This window comes from Camelus ferus, chromosome 21 (assembly GCF_009834535.1).
Source record: "Camelus ferus isolate YT-003-E chromosome 21, BCGSAC_Cfer_1.0, whole genome shotgun sequence".
Classification (NCBI taxonomy): domain Eukaryota; kingdom Metazoa; phylum Chordata; class Mammalia; order Artiodactyla; family Camelidae; genus Camelus; species Camelus ferus.
This window is the reverse complement of record NC_045716.1, coordinates 2848393-2862565: the sequence shown is the minus strand read 5'-3', so window position 1 is coordinate 2862565 and position 14173 is coordinate 2848393.

Genomic DNA, 14173 nt, shown 5'->3' with positions numbered 1-14173 from the left:
TTCCTGGGAGCTTCCTGGACCCAGGTCTTCAAAAGTATGTGTAACTGCTGCCTTTCATTATTGATTTGAACTGACCATTGCACGTCTTATCTTCCAAAGCTCAATTTCTTGTTCATTGATTTGAGCAATGACTGACCCTTGGGGCTTTGTATTCGCCTTGTTCTGTTGGGGTCCCTCTCCTCGAGGGACTTACCTGGGATTTATGACCAGACTCTTGATTTCATTTCCTAGATTTTGACCCATTTCCTTTTTCGAGATGTCTCCTTCCTCCCCACTCTCTCTCCTCTCTTTTCCCCCAGGGTTCTTCTCGGTGTTTTCGCTCTGTGTCTCTAGGTGCTGACAGAAGTAATCAGTACAGAAGGAGCAAAGTTATTCCCGTATCCTCAAGTAACTGGCACGGTGGTGAACCCGGAAGCAGATAAAGATGCTTCAAAGGACTGGCCCCTACGGGAAAACAGGAAAATGTGAAGTATATTAGATCTCTGTGGTTGAAAAAATAAAATCTAAGTTCAACAGTCATCATTGCTGGTGATGTCCTAAAAACCCACAGGATGGGAGTAGCTTCTCCTAACAGAAAGTAGTGTCTTGTTCCAAATGAAATTAAATTTAGCAAACATTTATTGATTATCCACTACATGAAAGGTATTATTTCACGTAATATCTTTGTATGAAAGTAATGTACAGTCAGCAGATGATCAGCAAGCTAAAGAGCTGCCAGTCCACGGGACATACACCTTGTATTCTAGCCCAGCACTATATTTAGAAATATAGTAGAAATTTAACACAATCCACTTATGTAACTTCAAATTTTCTAGTAGTCACATTAAAAATAATAGAGGTGTGAATTAATTTAGTAACATTTTATTTAGCCAATATATTCCAAGTATTATCATTTCAACATGTAATTAGTATTAAAAATTATCAAAATATTTTTCATTCTTTTTGTCATACTAAGTGTTTGAAATCTGATATGTATTTTATACTTATAGCCCATCTCAATGCAGACACTAAATTTTCATCAGAAATACTTGATTGGTGGATAGATTTCAAAAAATTTACAGTTGAAAAAGTGGATTTATATACCCAAATTGTTTTGAACATATTATAAAGTTTTCCAACAATTGAATCAAGTCCAAAACATCATACCCCCTTTCATACCTGCATTCTCATTTTTAAAGTTTGTTCATCCTCTTTAGAATTTCTTTGATTTTGAAACAAATATACTTCAGGTTCAAAACTATGTTTGTCAAAGTTAAGCAAACTCACTAACTCTTGTATTATTAGCATCAAATTCAAAGAGATTTTATATAAATTAAAAAGCAGCTCTACTGACAGGTGTATGTAGAATAGATAAACAGATTATACTGTACAGCATAGGGAAATAGATAGAAGATCTTGTGGTAGCTCACAGTGAAAAAGAATGTGACAATGAATATATGTATTTTCATGTATGACTGAAAAATTGTGCTCTACACCAGAAATTGGCACAACATTGTAAACTGACTATAACTCAATAAAATACAATTTTTAAAAAAGCAACTCTACTTTTAATAGCCTATAATGAAAAAGAATATGAAAAAGGAACTCTAAATGTATAAATATTAATAAATGCTTATTCAATAGTATAAAGGTAGATATCATATATAAAATATTGTAAAGTCAAAGGACATCTAAAGATGGGGAAGGTAGCAATTTCTTTGAGGGTGATAAAAATGCTTATGAAGAGAATGTTTTAACCTTTAATTCTGTATCTGTTTTGCAGAAATCAGCTGTACACTGCTCAATCATGCAGTGGCATGTTCCCTTTTTTTGGAAAATTATGTTTATTGTACAATAACACAAATTGATAGGATATTAAGAAAGTAATATCAATAACATGGCATGAGATTATTATAGATTTCGACCAATTCTCATTTCACTAATATCTTCCATACTATAGAGCTAATTAAGCATCTGGACAAAAATGTACCCACAAGAACATATGTCACACTGTTGTTAACGACGGCAACACAGCAGAGACGTGTCTCCTGAGTTTTAAATGTGTTCCTTTACCTGTTTGCTTGATATCTCAAACCTGAATGTTTCAAGACATCTCAAACTTATATCCAAAATGGAAATCATTCTAGGTTTTAACACAGTACCTAGCCTGTAGAAAATGCTCAGTAAGTATCTGTTTGGTGAATGAATATCTGTGAGTCTGCCTCTTTTTTTGTTTTATTCACTAACTTGTTGTATTTTTAGATTCCACATATAAATGATACCATACAATATTTGTCTTTGTCATATTTCACTTAGCATAATGCCCTCCAAGCCCATGCACGTTGCTGCAAATGGCAAAATTCCATTCTTTTTAAACTAGTATTCCATTGTATATACGTACACCACGTCCTCTTTATCTGTTCATCTATTGACGGACACTTAGGTTGCTTTCATTTCTTGGCAATTGTAAATAACGCTGCTATGAACACTGGGGTGCAAGTGTATTTTCAAATTAGTGTTTCTGGCTTTTTTTTTTTTTTTTTTTTTGGATATATACCCAGGAATGGAATTGCTGGGTCATTGCATGGGTAGTTCTATTTTTAGTTTATTGAGAAACCTGCATACTGTTTTCCACAGTGGCTGCACCAATTTACATTCCCATCAACATTGTATGAGGGTTCCCTTTTCTCTACATCCTCACCAACATTTCGTATTTGAATCACCAAATTCTCTTGATTCCATTTTAGAAAGGCCCATTGTCCCTTACTTTCCAAACCATTTCTGCTGCCCCATTCACTCATTATTATTTATCACCTGGATTGTTGGCACACCTTTGTTGGTCTCCTGCCTCTAGTCTGATCCTGTCTCCACCCTCCTAACCTAATGAGCTTTCTAGAATTCAGAGCCAATCATGACACTTTCCTGCTCAGAATCCCACAATGGTTCACCATACGCAGGACAAAATCTGAAACCATCTGCATGACATATAAGATCCTTCCTATCATTTGACCTCTGCCTGTCTGCCTGGCCTCACCGCTCATCTCTGCTCTCGCCCCTGCCCCGAGCATCTCCACTGCACACTGTAGCACGACTGAACTGATTACAGCCCTCCCAATCTGTACTCATGTTTCCTCTCTTGATTTCTGCCTATCATTTTGCAGCTGCCTCCCTGGAATACTCTCTATGTTTTGTGAGTCTGACAGCAAATTTCTACTTTTCTTCCAAAGCTCAACTTAAGAGAAAATAAGCCCTTTAAAAATACTGACGAAGAGGTCAGGTGAGGCTAGACTCAGCTATGTAGTTCTGGTGTGCAGTTCTGCAGAAAACTTGTTGGTTGAAGCTATCTGGGTGGAAGAACTCTCAGGACAGCCTGAGATGAGACAAGCAGTGCTCCACGTTAGAAGGCAGAGGAAGAGGGGAAAAAAAGAAACCAAGAGGAGTGGGGATGAAAGCAATTTTCCAGAAAGGGAGAGGAGTTTTAACAGAATGGTATGACAAAAACTGTCAAATAGAGCAGAGAAATGGAGTAGGATGATGATCTTAAAGCATGCCTTGATTTTGATATTGAAGAGACTTTTGTCAGAGCAGTTTCAGTGGAAGGTAGGGGCCAAGTCTGACTGCAGTGGTTTGGTCGGAGAAGAAATGGAGTTGACAACTGTAAACTACACTTTCCTCTCAAAGGCTGGGAAGAAGAAAAAGATGGAAGACACCTGGGGGGTAGCTAGGACGATGAAGGAAGGATTTTTATTTTTAAGAGAGAATGTTAGTGAGCAGAGAGGATGCAGCAGGGGAGGAGAGAGTGATGAAAGATACAGATCTGAGACAGAGGAAGGTCTCTGAGGAGACTGAAAGGGATGTGACCAAGGGCACAGATGGAGGACCAGGTCTCACATAGCAGAAGCGATGGCCCAGTCTCTAAGAATGTAGGAAAAGAGAGAAGTCTGTATGTGATTGTCAATCTCCGTGATATTGCACAGGACTTGTTAAAGTCTGTCAGATGCTCAGCAGATAAAAGGAGGCTTTAGAGGATTTCTACACGCTTCACAATATTACTTCTGGTCAATTCTGGAAGGGAGAGGCAAGGACTTAGTGATATACGTGAATATACGAAATGACAACTCAAAGTAACGCCTTAGGAAGGAAGTGGGAAAAGGTAGTGTTGGTTGGAAATAGTGCCCCAAAGAAAGCGAGGGAAAGGGCAGAATGTGATGAAGGTAAACTAAGGAAAGCACAGTCTTTGGAGCCAGACAGACCTGGGGGGGATGTTGGCTCTACCACATACTAGCTTTGACCTTAAACATGGTTCTTAACCTTCTCTGAACCTGAGTTTCTTCTTCAAAAAATAGGACTAATAATGCTTGTCTTATGGGATTGGAATGAGAATTGGAGATAATATATTTTGAAAGGCGCAAAATATTTACTACTTCTCACCTTCCATTCTCTCATTTCCAGGAAATATCACCTGGAGAATTTTATTAGCTATATTTAAGAGATATTCATTAAGGTGTGTGCTGGAAAAGTTTTTAAAAGAAATATGCTATGTATAGGTAGACTAAGATCATTTACTTAAAACAAACATAACAAAAAATGAATATCATCAGACCAGAAGGGAGTGACAGGTAAAAACTTTATAACTTTGTAGTTTTGATTATAAAGGATAGTATAGAAACATTATTTTAAAAGATAATTGGTAGAGAAGTCTAGAAGAAAAGAAGGAAAGAAAGAAAGAAAAAAGAAAGGAAGGAAGAGAAAGAAAGGGAAAGAAAGAGAAAGAAAGAAAAGGAAAGAAAGAAAGAAAGAAAGAAAGAAAAGGAAAGAAAGAAAAGGAAAGAAAGAAAGAAAGAAAGAAAGAAAGAAAGAAAGAAAAAGAAATAAGCAAAGAAAGAAAGAAAGAAAGAAAGAAAAGGAAAGAAAGAAAAGGAAAGAAAGAAAGAAAGAAAGAAAGAAAGAAAGAAAGAAAGAAAGAAAGAAAGAAAGAAAGAAAAAGAAATAAGCAAAGAAAGAAAGAAAGAAAGAAAGAAAGAAAGAAAGAAAGAAAAAGAAATAAGCAAAGAAAGAAAGAAGGAAAAGGAAGACACATTGTTCACAGGGAATATTGTAGAATAAGTTCAGGAAGGAGAGACCCACTTTTCTAGTATGAGTCAGTATTTGATTTTACACCATTTCATCACAGTAAAGTAGAAATAAAGATTGATTCATCTCAGTGTAATCAAAAGAGCACAGATTCGGGAAGAAGACAGCCCTGGGTTTGAATATTGACTTTGCCTCACGCTAGCTGGGTGACCTTGGACAAGCGACAAATTCCTTGAGTCTCAGTGTATTAGTTCCCTAGGCCTGCCATAACAAAGCACCCAAAACTGGATGGCTTACAACAGCAGAAATTCATTGCCTCATAATTCTGGAGGCTAGAAGTCCAAAACCAAGGTGTCAGCAGGGTCATGCTCTCTTGAAGACTCTAGGGGCAGATCTGTTCCAGGCCCTCTTCTAACCTCTGCTGCCCCAGGTGCTTCTTGACTTGCAGAAGCGTCCCTCCAACCCTCCGTCTCCACATGGCTGTCTTCTCACAAGGACAACAGTCATATTTAATTAGGAACCTACCCTGCTCCGGTATAACCTCATCTTAAAAAATTATAGCAGCAATGACCCTGTTTCCAAACATAAGGTCACATTTTGAGAGACTGAGGGTTAAGACTTCCAAACATCATTTCTGGGGGGACATCAACCAGTAGCACTCAATATTTTCATTCCCTAGGTGAGAGTAAAAGAACATTTCTTGTAAGGTTGTGATGAGAATCCTGCGTGAACTTAGGAAGAAATACCTACATAATACTCAACACGTAGCAAGTCAGCAAAGTGAAGAGGAGTCGAAGCCAGTCACCACAGCTGTAGCTTGGTTGTCACTGTCAGACTCCCTGGGGGTGATCTGCCAAGAAATCTTGATGGAGAGGTCTTACCAGGTTCTGCGACTCTTTGATATTGCATTCCCGGGTGACCTTGATTCAATATTTACTAAGCACTTACTATATGCTTGGCGTTATACCAGGTACAGAGGTACAGGGGAGGAGAATAGAGGCCACCTCTGTGGTTTTCTGAGGTGGTCTGTACTCCAAGACCAATCGGGTAGCACTCAGATCTAGAAGTCACGGTCTAGAGAAGGGGTCAGAAATCTATGACCCGTGAGCCAAACCTGGGCTGCTGGTCGTGCTTGTGTAAGTCCAGTTTTGTTGGAAGATGGCCATGTTAATTTGTCTGCATATTGTCTCTGGCTCCTTTTGGTTACCATGGCAGAGCTGAGTAGCTGTGACAGAGGGAGGCCCACAAAGACTAACATAATTACTCTCCGGTTCTTCACAGAAGTGTTCCCTTTCTCGTAGCCCAGACCTTGACTTGTATTCATCTTCGGCCACAAGCCTGCTGATTCTCAGAGCTTCAAGCGCATCTACGCTGGGGCCCTGACCTCTCTGACAACTTTGATTTGTCCTGTTTTGAGGCTCAAAACCTTGGGGTTGTTCATTGATAATAACGTATCCGTGTTGGTTCACCACTTGTAACAAATGTACCCCCCCAATAACAGGGCGTGTTCCCCCCACAGCCCACTCCAGGCCTTGCTTCCCTCATCTACATTCTTTCCTCCATCCTATTGAATAATTTGTGATTTCTGAAAAAATATAATACAGAAAAACTCATTCTTTAACAAACATTTGTTGAATACCTATTATATACTTACTTAAGTATTAATGTAATAATACTAATTATAAAAGTACTGGCCCATAATAGTTCAAAACGTTTCTGATGAAATCTGAAAGTTGTATTATTTTGTAAGAGATAGCAGTTTTGCTTAGAATATTTACGGCCTCTCCCAGAGGGCCCCTGCCTAAAGGGATGACACATCTCTGTTCGTAGCAGGTGTGGTCATGCGACTTGCTTTGATCATGGGAAGCTGACTGGAACTGACCACCCACCTCTAAACAGAGCTTTAAGAGCCGTCTTGTGGTCCGTCACCACCAGCTCTTTTCCCTTCTGACTTGAAATTGCTATGTTTTAGGGGCTGCTTTTTCACCCTGGGCATGGAACTGAGTCAAGTCTGACTCCAGGATAGATGTGAGAGAAATAAACCTTAGCTGTGAACCACTAAGATTTTGAGATCTTTATTGCCATGTAGCTCAGACTGATGGAAAAACTCACTAATTATATTTTTTCTTCACTTTTTTTTTAGATCAAGTGACATTTAAGAGTTATTTTTCTAAGTAGAATATTATGGATGACAATTTTACAACTTAGAGGTAATAAGGCCTAGAAATAATGTCACTTGTGTATTAAAAAGAAGTATCCAGACTTCTAGTTGGCAACTTAGAGTGCTGTGCACGTGGAGCCTAATTAGATAAATGCTATTTGCACTACTTATTTTAACATTTTACAGTAGTTCTTTATTCACGTATCTGTGTGTCCATCCAACAACACATCTTCTTTTTTGAAGTATTTTAAGTAAGTTTCAGGCATCGGTACACTTCACCCCAAAACATTTCAGCATGTACATCATTAACTAGTTTTCAATATTTGCTAATTATTTTTTTTCCTTTTGAGGTCAAATTTATATATAATGTACAAATCTTATGTATACCATTCAATGCATTTTGCTAAACAGATGCTCCTGGGCAATGCGAATCTTTATCGAGATGTAGAACATGACCATCACCCCACAGAACTTTCACTATTTATTTCAGCCTGTTTATGTGATGTGCATATGTGCTTCTGAATGTTGCATAGAGTTTTACTCTGAGCTTTATATATTTAAGGAGAGATTTAAATATATTCCTAGAATTCACACTAATCTGTCATGTCTGTAGACCTTACACATGATACATTTAAACAAGAACTTGTTTCTCAAAAAAAAAACTTTTAGCATCTGATAATTTATAGATCTTTTTTCCTGCCTGTTTTTCTTTTTGAATAATAATTTTGCTTCTGTAATAACCATTCAATGGAAGGAGCAGCCCTACCACATCCAGCAGTATAATCATGTCCACATAATTGAAGCTTTGGCAACCTCATGTTCTACAAAAAAACATGGTGCTGGGATGTACTTTTCAGATGCTCATCACAACACGGTCACGTTGGGTTAGACTGGCTGGAGCTGAGGCTGGTTAGTAAAAGTAGGGTAACTGCAGATAAGAGAGAAAAAAGGTTTATACAATATATTTGTGGCTGTGCACATAGACGACTGGAGGGATAAGTAGAAACAGCATCAGTAGATGAGCTGGGCCAGCAGGGAAAAGGCAAGGACAGACACAGGAATTAATACGGGCTTGTTTTCATGCAACCTGGAATGTGGCCTTAATTTTCCTCAACTGCTTCCCTGCTCCCATCCCTTTTCTGGCCTTTAAGATACCACGTACCCACATCACACAAAAAACAAACATTGTAGACTCGCAGTCTGTTTACATCTTATACAATACAGATGTAAAATATTCATACCTAAAATCTGGAGATCCGAGGGGTCGACTCATACTGTGTTCACAAGGGGAAAGGTTGCTATTACTGGAAATTAGAACCATGAAAGATGGTTTCTACTTAGTAAATTCTCTCTTAAGTGCCATTCCAGTTATCTTTCTTGAGACATTTGTCTTCCAGGATTTAGTCACCATGATTGAAAGGACTGAAATCAGATTTTGCAGAAATTACAAATTAATGGAAACTAATATGCATCTTTTTTTTTTCCAGGGAGTCCTCAGTGGAACCAAGTTTGGGAAGAACAGAATTGTTGGACAATGTACAAACCCTGCGAACCATCGAGTAAAGGAATTCACAGCTGAATTGAGGTATCTCACCACATTTTAGCTGTAATAATTTTTTCACAATGATCTTTCTTGTCTATAATTTTAAAGGCCAGAAATAGAAGAATGGGGAAAGAGATGACAACATGAAAAATCTATAAAGTCATCTAAGGTCTTTCTTTCTGTACGTCCCTGAAGGTTCCTTTTGCCGCAGCTCTCTGTTTTCCCCTCTCCAGATAACTTCCTAGCTTACTGCTGAGCTATTCCTCGGACTCCCTGTATGTGTGCTCAGCTCAGACATAGGTTAGCAGAGAAAATTATTACAAGCTTGGAGTCAGCAATAATCCCTTTCAAGGAAGGGGTTCTATAATCAAATCATTCTCCCCAGCCCCTACTTATCTCAGACTCCATCACTGAGAACTAACTATATCCACTGCATTTATTGAAATACAGAAATGTTTTCATTTGTAATTAGAAATAGATGGTTCTCTTTAGATAACTGAAGAACTGTCATTTCTGAGATGAGATTCTTTTTATGTCTCCCTAAGGTAGAATTGAGACTTATGAGTAGACATAACTCTGGGCCTTTCTAGGGAAAGCATTTCTAATAAGTGGAGCCGTCAGATGGTAGGGTGGAAGATCTAATGAATATGAGAGGTTTCTATGAGTCGAATCACTTGAAGGGTCAAGGAAGAGGTTAGGTGATCACCTGTTTGAGTCTCCTGCATACAGTGACCCTTTATCAAAATTTTTACTTGGAGATATTTAAACGCAAGTACTTTAAATCAGACTTTCATTGATACAGCCAGTTGTCTACATATCCATCACATCAGACTGATTGTCATAGTCAAGGGTTTGCAACTGAGAGGTGCATTTCTTCCTCTCAATAGGCTTGCTCTGGGTTTATGAGATCCAATAAAGATGGAGTTGCATCAAACTGTTTGTCTCATATTATTCATCAATTGACCAGTTGACCATCCATCAAACACATAGTTTAGGCACTGGTCTGAACATGGGAGACAAGGGCCTCAAAATGCTCCCAATATCAGAGCAGGGTATACTTTTGGGAATTAGAGAGAACAGCATATTGCCAATAAGAAACAGTGTGTACGTGATTGCTGAATCCTACAGGTAGTCTTAAAGAAGTTCTCGCTCGATCCAAATGTGTACCCTGTGCTTCATGCAGCTTCACAGTTCCTCCTTAGTAAGGTATTATAAAGAGTTTACAGGAGGACATTGCTATTCTTGTCGACATTATCTTAGGACAGTCAAAGCTATACATTCTCATACGCCTCCTTTTCCACTAAGAAATGACCTCAGAAATGGCACAGCCCAAGCTCTATGCTAAGAAAATTAAATTTCTTTAATTTAACAGAAAAGTTTAATATATGTGTGCTAGATCTGTAATTCATGCTGCTTTGAAGATGAATTTGTGGTTATTCTGCTGAGTCTACATTAAAATAATTCCCTGGTTGTGTTTATTATGCTCATGAGATTTGGTGATTTATTATTAAACTTCTTAGAGTTAATTATGTTTATTGCACCAGTCCTCTCTGAAGGAGACTTGGGAACTGTCTTTTTTGTCCTTAATTAGGAAATCATAAAATGCAATTCTGAGGCCATGGGCACTGTTTTCCTTTGCTCAGTAAGACTGACCCATTATTGAACAAAAAATTCTCTTGGCACCAGTTAAAAAATTTTAACTTTACTATTAAACTGTAAAAGGATATTCTATTAAATAGCAGATCAGCTGTTCTCCTTAACTCCTGGTTCCTCATTTTACATGTTTAAGGGCAGAAAACAAACTTTTCTTTTAAAATAACAAAGTTGTCTTATAGGGTTATAAATGTCCTTTTAGTGTGCTAGGGCTTCTATAAGAAAATACTGCAAGCTGAGTGGCTTAAACAACAGAAATTTATTGTCTCCCAGTTCTGGAGGCTGCAGGTCTGAGATGGGGGGACTGCAGGGTTGGTCCTCTTGAGGTATATGAGGGGGCGTCTATTACAACCCTCTCTCCTTAGCCTGCAGATGGCTGTCTTCTCCCCATTCGTGTCTGACTCTGTGTCCAATTTCCCCCTTTTTATAGGGACACCAGTCATACTGGATTAGGACCCACCCTGATGACTTCACTTGAACTGTAACCCTCTAAAGACCCTATCGCCAAGTAAAGTCACATTCTGAAGCACTGGAGGTCAGGACCCCAACATTATCTCTTTTGAGAAGAACACAATGCAACCCACAACGAATGTCATCATGGAAGATGCCCTACAATGTGAGTTTCTGGCCCGGCAACATTTTTGATTTATTAAAAAGAGCTGGAATTATCTTTGCAACCAATTTTCCTTTTTTATTTTTTTCCCTACATTTTAAGCAGAGAAGATAAACATGGTCTCAAAATATATAAAGTAAAAATGATCAAAATCACAGAGAAATAGACAAGACCATAATCCTAATAGGAGATTTTAATACATATCTCTTTCAGTAACTTACAGAACAAGCAAATGAAAACTTAAGGACACGATACCAGGAAAGAATAATTAAGAAACTTGACTCAGTGGACAAATACAGAACACTCCACCCAAGTACTTAAGAATATTCTTCTTTTTCAAGCACACATGAAATAGCTAAAGAAATTGACTATAAACTGGCCCATGAAACAAATCTCATCAAAGTTCAAATGAATAAAATCATACAGACTAGGGAGAATATATTATTGACCCTAATACAGGTAAGCCAGAAATGAATAATGAATGATAACCAGAAACTTCTCATATATTTGGAAATTTAGTACACATTCTAAAAACCTATGGTCAAAGAAGAAATCATAACAGAATTAAAAAAATATTTTGAATTGGACAATATGAAAATATTACAAATCAAATTTTATACAATTTAGCTAAAGAAATCCTTAGAAGGAGATGTAGAGCCTTAAAGACATGGTAGAAACGAAGACTGAAAATTCATGAGCAACCATGCTATCCATCTAGAGAAGTTATAAAAGGACTAAGAAATAAGTACAAGAAAGTGAATTTAAATATAAAACAGAAACAGACTCATAGATATAGAATACAAACTCGTGGTTGCCTTCGAAGGGCAGACTGGGAGTTTGAAATTTGTAGATACTGACAGGTATACATAGAATAGATAAACAAGTTTATACTGTCTAGCACAGGGCAATATACACAAGATCTTGCGGTAGCTCACTGTGCAAAAGAATGTGAAAATGAATATATGTATATTCATGTATGAGTGAGAAATTGTGCTGTACACCAGAAATTGACACAACATTGTAAACTGACTATAACTCCATTAAAAAAAAAGAAATAAGTACAAGAAAAGTAGAAGAAATGAAATAGTAAAGATAAGAGCAGAAATTAATGAGACAGAAAATACATGTACGGTAGAGAATCAATAAAACAAAAAAGTTAAGGGCTAATAAAATTAACAAGCCTCTGGTGAGAGGCTTAAGAAAAAAAAAAGACAAAACAAATATCCAAGATAAAGAATGAAAAAAGAGCCCACAGTACAGATCCTGCACACATTAAACATAGGGTCAGGGAAGAACCTTAGAAACTCCTTCAGACAGAAATTCCTAATGTCTTGTTCTCCCCACTCCCCAGCTTTGAGACTGCCAAAATTGCCGCTTAAAATAAGTGGGTTGATGGCTAGACCTTGGAAACATTCATCCTATAGGTTTCTTGGGAGCAATAATATGGGAGCCATCTCCTAATTAGTAACGCAAATGAGGGCCACAGGAAGTTCCTACAATTACATTTTGGGGATAATTTTCCAGTCTCCTTTAAATCAGTTCTTTTTTTCTCACGAAAATGTAATTGATTCTCCCAAGACAATAGACCAATTTTGAATTTCTCTCTAGCAGTGGTGGAATCAGAGCAAGGTGCAAACAAAAATGCTATTATGAAGCCAAATGTTACGGAAATCTAAATTAATTTGTCCCTGAATAATCAAAGTTCTTTTTATTATATGGGCATAACTTGAATTAAGGGAGCCATTAGCAAAAGGCTGGTAACTTTATATAGAAGTGATAATGGACTTAAACATACATAACTCAGCAATATGCAACCTTTGTATTGTTAAATTACCTTATAAACTTTGAGGGAATTTCCAGTTTTATCCTTGCATCAATCAAGAGAATAGCCAATGACTTATCACTGCAGAATATTTGGGTTCAAAAAGACATCACTTTTGGTTCTACTCAACTAAACTGACATTTCCATAAAATTAGAAACACATATTATGAGAATGAGAAACATTAGTTTTCTGTTGAGAAGTATTTCTTTTGGAAGCTCTGATTCAAATTTGCTTTAGTATGTCCATAAACTGAGACAGCTGGAGAGTTGGAGCAGGTCTGACTTGCCAGGTGCTTCACAGTATATGGATTGGTTCCATCAGAGAAGTGAAAAACTTCAGGTTTGTTTTGCTTTTTGGAAAAAGCAAAAGCTACAGAAAAGTTTAAAGAATAATAGAGCAACACTCACATATCACATACCCAGAACTAACCAAAAGTAACATTTACTAATATTTTCTTCAGATCTCTCCTTTTTTTTTAATTTTTAATTTTTTTAGTGGGGAGGAATTAGGTTTTTAAATTTATTTTTATTTTAACGGAGGTACTGGGGATTGAACCCAGGACCTCATGCATGCTATGCACACACTCTACCACTGAGCTATGCCCTCCCCTCTCCGGGTCTCTTGATCTCTGTTTTTTTGGGGGGAAGGGCAAAGAAATAAACTTTACAAATTAAGTTTAAACTCCATATAATCTCTTTTCTGGTGCTTGTCTCCTCCGTCCCTCCCCAGAGGCAAGCACCATGAACTTGCTGTCTGGGAAGTGCTTTTGTTTTTAAGACAGATTTAAATATCCATAAATAAGACAATGGTTAGTAGTGTAGCTTTGTCCTGCAAATGTCTTTTTTTCACTCAACATTTTCTAAACTTATCCATGTAGATATTTACAGCTCTCTTTCACTCATTTTAACTGCTGTTTAGTATCCCATCATATGAATAAAAACACAATTTATCTTTTTTCTTACTGATGGACGTTCAGAATGTTTCCAAAGTTTTGCTATTACAAATCACACTGCAGTTAATATTCTTACACATCTCATCATGTGTGTTTGAATTTCTTAAGGACGGTGGTCTCCTCCTTTGCTCATCAGGCTGCCCTATCAAGCAAACATTTAACCGCCTATCCGCAATATTCCTATGCTTATTTATAAATCATATAAATGTACCATTATGCCAATATACAATGGCCACTATAAGATGTAAACTTTTTCTTAAAAGATAAAATAAATAAATACAAAGTACTATTATTTTCTTTCCTACACCCCATTTGAATTGCTGGGATGGAGGACATAAACATTTCATCTTTACTTATATTATTATCATATTATATT